Source organism: Sylvia atricapilla, chromosome 3, assembly GCF_009819655.1.
Source record: "Sylvia atricapilla isolate bSylAtr1 chromosome 3, bSylAtr1.pri, whole genome shotgun sequence".
NCBI classification, from domain to species: Eukaryota; Metazoa; Chordata; class Aves; order Passeriformes; family Sylviidae; genus Sylvia; species Sylvia atricapilla.
The window spans coordinates 109,226,521-109,237,090 of NC_089142.1; positions in this window are offsets into that span (position 1 = coordinate 109,226,521).

Here is a 10,570-nt window from a genome sequence, read left to right on the forward strand (position 1 = left end):
CCTTCCTTTCCAGAGTTAGTATTCAGAGCAGAACTTCTCAGGCACTTTCTCCCCCAACTCTCTCAAGTGTTTTCTATTCCTTTCTACTCATCCCAGTGCTATAAATGCACACCACAGTTTGGGAGTTGAGTTATTTAACAGAGAAAAACTTTAAATGTCTGTTGGCAGGCAAAGAAAAAGATGGAGTAGGGTTTTCATTTTCCACTGTGCTATATAAAAGCCTCTCATTACAGTGAAGCTGATTGTGACCTCTGAAGTGGTCACACAGTCAGGATTCATCTGATGCAGTAGAGCTGTAGGGAGAGGACTTACAGAAGAGCTCAAGCTGAGCAGAAGGAGTTAAGTCAGCAGAAAACAACCTTTTTCTGCCCAGAATAACTTTTTTTCAAAATAGATTACCTCTATAAGCCAGATCACTGTGGCTGCTTCCAAAGGGAAGCCACAAAACATAAAGAGGCAGAAGGAAGGACAGGAATTGTCCCTTTGCCAACAGAAAGCTGTTAGAGTACCTTCGTTTATAATGAAAATTGCATAAAAATATACAGGCAATGTATGCCTGAAGTAATTCCTCTGCTCCCCAAAAGTCAGGCATCCACCATCCAGAGGAGAACCATCACTCATCCAGGTTTTTATTACAGGACTTCACATTTTCCTCAGGGTTCACAAGGAGTTTGAGCTCCTTAACATCACCTTGAGCTTCAAGAATCTCAGAAGACTGTATCTACAGCCAATAACCAGAATCAATTAGGTTGGAAAAGAGCTTTGAGATCAGAATGCAATCTTTGACTGAACATTATGTTTTCAAGCAGACCACAGCAGAGTGCCACATCCAGGCTTCCCCTGAACACCTCCAAGGTTGGTGAATCCACCACCTCTCTGGGAAGCCAAACTCAATACCTAATCATCCTTTCTGTGAAGAAATCCTTCATAATGTCCAACATAAACATCCCCTGGTGCTGCTTCAGACTGTGTCCTCCTGTCCTATTGCTGCTTGCCTGGGAGAAGAGCCTGACCCCCACCTGGCCACAACCTCCTTTCAGGAGCCTGCAGAGAGTGACATGGGAACTTTAAAGAGGTGAAAAAGGTACCTTGTTTCAGTACAGCCCCACCAGGTATTATCTCCTCTTAATTTGAAGTCTCACATCTTAATTTTCAACCTCTAATGCAATGACTCTGATCTGTACCGTTATAGGATTACACCGAGGAATGACAGAAAGTGACACCACTCTTCAGGCGAAAGGTAAACACATAACATCTTCTGGGACAAGTTGACACATGAAGTCCTCCTACATATGCCAAGCAAACATGCAGCTTGTAAATTGGCCACTACACATCTTATCTGGCCCTGCATTAGCCCTTTCCTACAGATTGCCCGGGGCTGTGTGTCACAGGTGCCACCTCACTGTGCAAAGCCTTACCAGCAGTAGCTGGCCACAATCAGCTTGGAGTAAGCCACAACCAGGCTGCTCACCCTGCTGCTGTCTGCACTTGGTGCCTGTGCATCCAGTTTACTGCCACACTCCAAAAAAATAATTCAGATTTATTAATGAGACCTACATCTTAGTAAGGCTACCATTATTAGTCTGAGCTTTCTGAATGACATTGTTGAAAGCTCTTGATTTCTCATCCAGAACAGTGATGAGTTTTGCTATTTCATTATCTTGTTCACTTGGCACTTGCTACATGACTTGTCAATTTTGCTTTTAGGACATTTAGGTAAATGTCATTTACCTAAATTTTTGTAACCAATGTTGTGGTTAACCTCTCATATAACAATGAGTTTGATAGATACTCATTCACCTGCACAGGATTTCCACCTGTGAGCCTTTCCACCTTTCCACCTTTGATCTGTGGAAAACAGATCAAATCCAAACAACCTCTGTGTTTTTGATCAGAAATACCAAGCCTCAGGTATAGTAAATGTGTCAGACACCATGATACTCAGAATATTTTCAGATGCCTGAAAAAAATACTCCATGTACCTTACTCACTGTAGGCAAGTAAAGAACACATATGTCAATCTGAATTTTTTTTTTAATTAAAAAGAACAACAAGCCAAGAAGACTACTTCTTCAAGACATCTCTTGTGCAATACAAATCCAAAAAAAAAAAAAAAGGAACTGAACTGATTTTTTGCTCTGTGCAAATAACAGTGGAAATAACAGCTCTAGACACAGCCTGTTGGATGGAAACACAACAAACACAACAGACACCACAAGCTGCTTCTGGCAAGTACGTGCAGGAACCAGAGGAGGGAGAAGGCCTAACCCAAGAAAGAGCTGACAGAGAGCAGCCAGTGGCAAGAAGGATTAATTAGGACAAGGGCTGGTGTTGGCTACAGGGGCAATGTCATATATAAAGCTGAATATAAAGAAAAGGCAATGGCTTTATGGAAATGTTCCTTAACAGGAAGATGTAAAAAAGACAAATTATTAAAGTCACAGGTATCCCAGCTCCACTTCCGATTATTCACCAATGAGACCCTGGGGTGCAAGTCAAGTCAGCAGTGCTGAAAGTCAACATGTTCAGTTCTCTGTTTCTCAAAGTAGGAGACAGGTACCTGCTACCTACACCTTTCCATTGTGCCAGCCCCATGGATTCTAAGATAAGCATTGCAGACCCCAGTATCAAAAGATTAAGGACTGGAAGGCATTTGGAATGAAATCTCTGCTTACAGTTCCACTGGCTTTACTCCTGGTTGTCACAGCAGCTTATCCCCTAAGGGCCTTGATACCATTGTCCCAGTGATGGGTGAGTTACACCTTTGGCTTTGTGGTGTCTCAATAAAATGCTCCCTCGTGGGTGACCACCACGATTTCCACACTGGGCACACAAATCCTGCTTCCCCCACTGCTCCTTTATGCTGGGTTTACTTCTTCTCCCAGAACAGGAGGGTCAAGATTTACATGTGCAAAGCCAAGAACTGTAGTCTCAGTGCTCTCATCTTGAGCTCTCATCTCCAAGAAAAGTAGCCAGAGAGCTGACTGTGCCTTTTCCAGGAGTTTCCATTAAAAGGAAACCCGCATAAATAACCATCTGCGTGACTGAAATGAAACTGAGACCAACATTCCCACCGAATTTGAAAAGCACTTCTGTCCATATACATAATCATTTGCTTAAAAAAACCAACAAGATACAAAGCCAAATCTGTAGGTCCAAAGAAGTTTGTTACTTTTTAAAAATAATACAGCTATTTCAATTTTTCTTATCACCTTCTCTTGCCCTATAAAAGCAAAATTCTGATAATTGATCCAGATTTAATACCACTTCAAAATTCTAGAGATACTAGAGACTCATAGTTCAGTAAGAGAGAAACCAAACATGTTCCCAAAGGCATGGATGCTGTAGAGATGTGAATTCTGTGGCTGGCTGATTCCAGGAGATTCAGACATGGTAATAGCAGAGACACTTGCCTAAAGTAAAACTGGCTACCACACTTAATTAATATTCATTATGCTCTACACCCCCTATAAAAGGCCTGCAGAGAGACTGTTGCAATTGTGAGATTGGTAGTGAGACCTGATTCACATTTGGAGACTTTTACTGCCCCAAGCCTTTCAAACTTAGCTGACACACCAAGTGAGACTATGGCTCACAGGAGAAATCTGCTGCTGCAAGGAAGGCTTTAATTCCACCTTTCTTTAACTCCTTCTTTAATTCCAGCTTTCTTTTCTCCAGTGTTAGACACTTTTGAGATTCAGTTGGAAAGGGCAGCAGGCCATCTTGTCTAAATTGTGCTTTTGCCAGGAAAGCTTGAACCAGATGATATTGAGGTTCCTTTCCAAGACAGTATTCCATTCCATGACAGATGCTGTCTTGAGAATTGCTAGTGCTACCCTTTTTCACCATTTTCACCTATTTATTTTGAGACTGCCAGGGCTTTGGGACAATTTAGGGGGGACTTTTCATCCTGCCTTCACAGCACAGCAGAGTGGTCTAAGACTACAGCTCCTTGGCTGCACAGCAACCCAACCCTTACATGTGATGCACTGATTTCTTTTTGGGGCTCCTGAGCTCTCTTATGCTACTGCTCCTAATTCTCTTTGCCCAAGAGTGGGCAGTGTCTGTGCTCTTGGGGGTGCAAAAACCCCATTAGGAAATAGACCTGAAATAGTGCCATTAATTCAAAAATCCACAGTGTTTAACTGCTGGATTTTTTAAACTAGAATTTATATTCCTTTCACGTATCTTAATTATACATGGTGCTGTTTCTGCCTCCTGAATATGCATCTTTAAGTTTCAATGTCAACACGAATACTGGTACAGCTATGCAATTACAGCTCTTTTGCTTCTGCAAATATTCCCATGACCTACATCACAAAAAACTCTGGCAGGTGACCCAGTTACTACAGACTTGGTCAGTTCAGGACTTCACACTTGCAACACGGTTAAAACCTTTTTTGCAAAACATTGCTGCTGTAACTGGTCAAGTGGAAACCATGTGACCTGACATGTTTTTAATTGCAATGTAGACAGAACTTTTAATTTACATAGCCCAGGACTAGCATATACTTCTGTTCTGATGCCAGAGGACACCAGAAATGTAGGAAGTGAAAAAAAAGAAAGGTGGCCACTTGGATAATTTACTCAGACAATTACTGTCTCATCATTACCATCCTGCTTAGAAGAATGTTTACCAGCACCCCTAGAAGAAGAATGGAAAAATAAAATTAAATATATAGCTGAATGGAACCACAGAATAAATTACATTTAGTGCAGCAATTACAGTTTCTCCCAGACTGTATGCATTATGAACAGCCTGCATTTGTGTGGTCAACAACCCTGTCTCATAAACACCTCTGTAATTAATTTGAAATAACAAAAAACAGGGATAAATAAACAAGGTGTTCATTTTGCTCGCTTTACCAGCGTTTGGCTCCTTACCGACACACAGACAGTCCATCTACTGCAGCTGATGAAGCAGAACTCCCCAGCCAGGAAAGAAGAGAAGGACTCAGGTGTGCTGGGGATGAAGGTGACAGCAAGAACCTCCTAAAATGATAGAACTCCAACCGATTGTGGTTTATAAAAACAATATATAGCAAAGTAGCTACTGCTTAATTATATGTTACTAAAGGGTTTTTTTTTTCCACTCCTTTACAGCCATTCTATGCTCTAGCAACCCTATTGACTTCTCTTACGCAATATCCTCCCCTTCACAAGCCTCTAACCCTCCATTCTTTCAACTTTTGCAAAAGTTACTGGCTGTGTTCCAACCCAGAGCTTCCCAACATCATATGCACAGCGCTGCTCCATAGACAGATGTTTGGTATCTTCATAAACTGCTGGCCTGGGCTCAGTAAGATGGAGGGGAGCCACAGTTCTCTGTGGCTCCTTTTACAAGAGAAGCTCTATCTTGGCTCATAACATGCTCAAGCAGAGACTGCTCAATGGCATTATTTGGGAATTTCAGAAAATTCACCCACCTAAAGCCGGAAGAGGGAAGGGGTATTTCATCTTCTCTCAACTGAGTGTTTTTCCAGCTTTATTTGAGGGGCTTTAAGAAACTTATGAAGCAGTAGCACACTCTTGGCGCTGAAGATATGCTCATTGGGCATATTCCCTGCACCTGACAAGTCTGATTCAAGGAATAAGTTTATTAAATTTGGGGTCAGGCAATAACGCATTCACAGCAATACAGAACAGTTAAGAGTGAAGAACCCAATCACACACCTCCCTTTCAGGCAATGCTTCCACGTGGCTTGACTGGAATTTTGAGTGATAGAAGTCCGTGGCCCTGCAAACAGAACGTTCATGTAAGTATTGAAGCATTGTAAGGGAGATAGATTACAAACACTTGCTGTAAACTCTGCCATTCTTTCAGAAAAATATAGCAATATACCAGTTCACACATGTAACATTAATGACGTTTTTAAACAAATATGTACACTTAGCATCCATTCCTTTTCTAGAGATACTCCTTAGAAAATAAGTCACCCTATTTTTTTCACAGCTTTACTATCAAGAATTATTGGGATTCCTCCTTAGCAGTCTCACTCAGCCCCACAATATTAGGACATAAGAACTTACCTATGAGCGCTTAATAAGGTGTTAACCTGCATCTGGCAGTCCTGTGGCACTGTGGGTTATGCTAAAATAGCCTTAGTGAGACTATTTTATGGAGAAATGAAAATAAGCAGGAAACAAATTTGTGGGGTTTTGTTGTTGTTGTTAGGGCGATAGTCTGAAAGGAAAAGTTGTTTAATTTGCAAGCTTATAAAAAACGCAACAAAAAAGAATAGTGGGCTATCATGTAAGTAGTGGCTTAACAATCAATAGCTAATGTCAGTAATCACTAGAAATACAGAACCCTTAAAACAGTCCTTAGCCAGATACAGTAACTTAGGCACTGGGAATCCCCACTGTGGGCATAGACAACCTGACTCTAAAGAAAAAGGGTCTCATACATTCAGGGAACTTGGCTTCAGTTTCTGGTCCTAGCCACAAAGTTTCTGCCTGGCCCTTCATAAATAGTTAATCTCTACACCTTAGGTTTGTCTGTTAAAGCAGAAGGAAAGCCTTGGAAAAGATGGATGATACTTAATTCCAAAACTTGATATAAATAAGGAACTTCTGGTGGGCACTCTGTCCAATTACTCTGGATTAGAAATCATCTTAAACACTGGTGTTGAGAGTATCCATTACTTAATAAATATATTATCCCATGTTTGTCAACAAAACATCTTAAATAGCTGAAAACCAAAACAATCTAAGCTAAAGAAACAGTGGCTGAGAACAGACTGAAGTTCTCATAAAAGCATGAGCTGATGAAATAATGTGGTGTTGCTTAGAAGTCAGTGAGAACCTGTGGTTAGTTTCTATTCTGCAGCATTAAACTTTTCTAAGTAATGGCTTTGCTTTTGTTTGACGTTTTCAGACCTTTGCACTAGGACAGACAAAAGTGCAGCAGGGTTTCCCCACTGACATCACAGCCACTGAAATCAGGACTGACCTTTAAGGTTGAACACAAGATTTGAGTTTGAACATATAAACCTCTGCTTGAGCTTCATAGCTGGCCTGCTGGACAACCCATCTCAGCTTACTTGTTACTGAAAGGTGAACTCAAGCCAACTTTAAATAACCAAAGTCTAGTGAAAATTGAGATATTACCTTTACTGAATTTTCCCCATTTGAAACCACAACATGTATGAATGGGAGAGAAAATTAACATGCTGCTGATTACACATTTCTGTAAGAGGAATAGTATTTAGTAAACTGACTGATCATTTTACAGGCACGTACCAAGCATTTACCCTGAATTACAGCAAAGTGAACATCTCTGTACTTGCACAATTTACCATTTGGTGTAAGGCAGGATTTATTTAGTGGGTGAACAGAGGAACAGAAACAGGGGATTCCCTGGCCTTCTCATTGCTAGTACTTCACTGCTTGCAACACTATCATTTTCCTCAAAATACGATTCCCAGGAGCATATTTTTGTTTCATTTGGTTTTAATTAAATTACTATAAACAGTTACTCTATAGAAAATACAATTTCCATGATTTTCCAGTTGTTTGCGATTTGGCAAATGCTTTACCAAATTGATCTTCCAGTTGTTTGTGATTGGCAAATGCTTACTCTCCCAACATGTTATCCTGCACAGCAAATAAGGTACATTATTAATTAAAGAGCTCTAAAAACATTCAAAATAAATGGATACTATCCCATCTAGACAAAACCAAAAGTGAATGTAATGACCAGTTACAAGTCTTGCAAGAAATAGAGACTTCAGTTTCAGAAATACAATTCAGAGCCAGCACCAGCTTTCAGTTTCCTGCCAGTCTAATGCCCGTTTCATTTGAGAGAGCAGAAAACACAGAAATGTAAAATAGCTGGTACTTCTTTAGCTTAGTTATTAGAAAGCTCTGTGGGATTGCTCATTATGACAGGTTTGTGCTTTTCTGCTTAAAGCTGTACATAATAAAAATTCAGTACCAAACAAATAAAAAAGGGAAAAACAAAATCACAACAAGTATCGTTCCAAAGCAGTGCTGAAGGCATTTAGCAAAGAACTACACATCAAACGATTCACAAAACTTCAGCTTTTCTTCCTTGGGTGCATGCACTCAGAGTAGGTGGGATAGCTTTCTGTTCTGGCCAAGTAACCACACTGGAAAAACAGAGCAGAATTAAAACTGCAGGGATAAAAGAAACTCTAGCATGTTCTAGCTTTAGTGCCTACTTGCTACAGCCTTTTATTTTTATCATATTATTGTCAACACGCATTGTTGGCAAAGGCTAGTCAACACTTCCTATTTTAAGGCCACATTTTCAGTTACTCCCAGTTTGCCAACACCTTTTCTTCACATGATCACATATGCTGCCCCTTGAGATGATTTTTTAGGAAAAACAGAACAAATATGACTCAGTCATTTTTCTACGAATGACCAAGGGGAATATATGCTTTAACTACATTCAAAGAATTCTTAAACTTTTAAGAAAGTTCTTTGCCTTTCAGAAAGAGGGACATGAAATTCAGCAAGGAGGCCATGCTGGTGTCACTACTGGGATTTTTTGCTCTTCCTTGGAAAAGATTGACAGACAGATTGCACATGCTTGCCAGACTTGCTTTCAGTAGCCAAAATTTTCAGCTTTGTCTCCACTGCACACACACACACACACACACACACACACAGGGACCTGGATGGTGCCTGCAGTAGGCAGCTGATTGCCAGGCTGCCACAGGCTGAAACTGAAACAGAGTTAGGTTATTTCTCCTCTGACTTCAGGCCCATGGGAGTTTTACTCATCACCACCAAATAATGTATTACCCAGTTCAAATTCAGAAACAGGGACTCAAGGTGCGAGATGTAAATGGGAATTTGTCAGAGAGAAAAGGAAAACTGGCAAGTCTGAGATCAGAAGAACAGAAAAAAAAATGAGGTGTGAATAAGACAGCAGGAGGATTCAGACAGTGTCTTCCCAGGAAAGAGGAACTGCCTAAGGAGGAGCAGCTCATCAATTTCTTGAAGGTCAAACAGATGAGAGTTTATCAGGCTGTATTTTCCAGAATAAGAGAAAAATCAGTCCCCAGGCTATTGCTTTGTCAAGATCCTCTCATAATAACGCCCTGAGCCCTTGGGCCACACTCCAGGTCATGGTTGAAGAAACCCTTACCCATGGGGGGGTCCACACAGATCAACACAATGTAGGCAGGAGTGCCTCCCACCGCTCCAGGTTGGACAGCAGCCCCGACACTCTGCTTAGCCTCGCAGGGCTCAGGGCAAGGCAGGGCACAGCAGAGGGCTGTGGGTGCCGCCCCAGGCCGGGGGCCGCGGTGGCAGCAGCCCGGGTCAGCAGTGACGTTCCGAGGCGGCCACACGAGGCACTGTCACAGCACACGCAGTCCCCGGGCTGCGGGGCAGGAAACCGCCCCGGGCGTGGGACGGCCACAGCTCCCCTGCGAGCCCCGGAGAAAGGGCACGCAGCCCCCGCAGCCACCCCGCGGCGGGTGGAGGAGGGAGAAGGCAGCAGCCGGCGGGGTGCTCCAGGGGAAGAGGATTTTTCTATAGGACCGAAGTCCTGCTCCTGCCTTACGAGCACCCGATTCCCTTTGGGACAGGGCTTGGGCTGGGCATGAGCCCTTTGCCTGCACCCTCCAAGCACGGCTCCTCATTTACTGGAATAGTGCACAGGATCACACTCTTTAGAAGAAGTGTGATGAGGTAATACAGCCAGGAGTTTTTGCTGGTCTTTTTAGGCTCAACAGCTTATGTCACTAAGCATTACATAAGACAGGGTTAGTAAGCCCCCTCTCTCCCACAATCAAGTTTAACAAATTTCAAGATACCTTTTTTCCTCTTTGCTTTTTCCTCATTAAGGCAAAAAGTAAGTATTCTGTTACTTTCTCTCACTTTCTACAGGATAATCAATTGCTACAGCCAAAACGTAGGTGACTTCACATTAACTGCTTCCTTGCTTGTACCTAATAAGTAAAACCACAGATGTTAACACTTGCAAAGGAATTTCTTGCTCAAAGTTACTCATCAGACACAATTTCAATACAGAGCTGCTCCTCTTGGAAGAGATTGAGATGAGGGACTCATGCTCAACCCAGACAGCCAGCAACCAGCTAAGAAAGCAGAGAGAAAAGAGCAAGGTTTGGAGAAGTCCAGTATCAAAGAGCTTCCCTCACTGACTCCTTATGCAGGAGTAACTTCCCTTTCACTTTAACAGAGGAGAACACCCAAGTTGAATAAGTTTGAACTTTATTTACAAACAGCTGAATTCTAATCTGCAGAGTCCTGGGGCAGCATCGAACTTCTGCAACATCCAGGGAAACTCCAGAACACTGACGTCACTTAACATCACACTTGACATCTTATATGTCAAGATACATTAAGATAAGACGTGCAATTCACCAATGGATCAAGTCTGAGAAACTAGTAACCTAAATTCTTCCTGAATGTTCTTCTCAAAACCCTGAACATTCTTCTTAAAACCCTAAGAGTGAGGAAGAAAATAAAAGAAAAATTATAAAGAGCAATTAGAAGATAACCACAAAGCAAGAGTAAAATAAAATATATATACCTGTGTAAAGGTATATATATATAGAGTGTATGTGAAAAT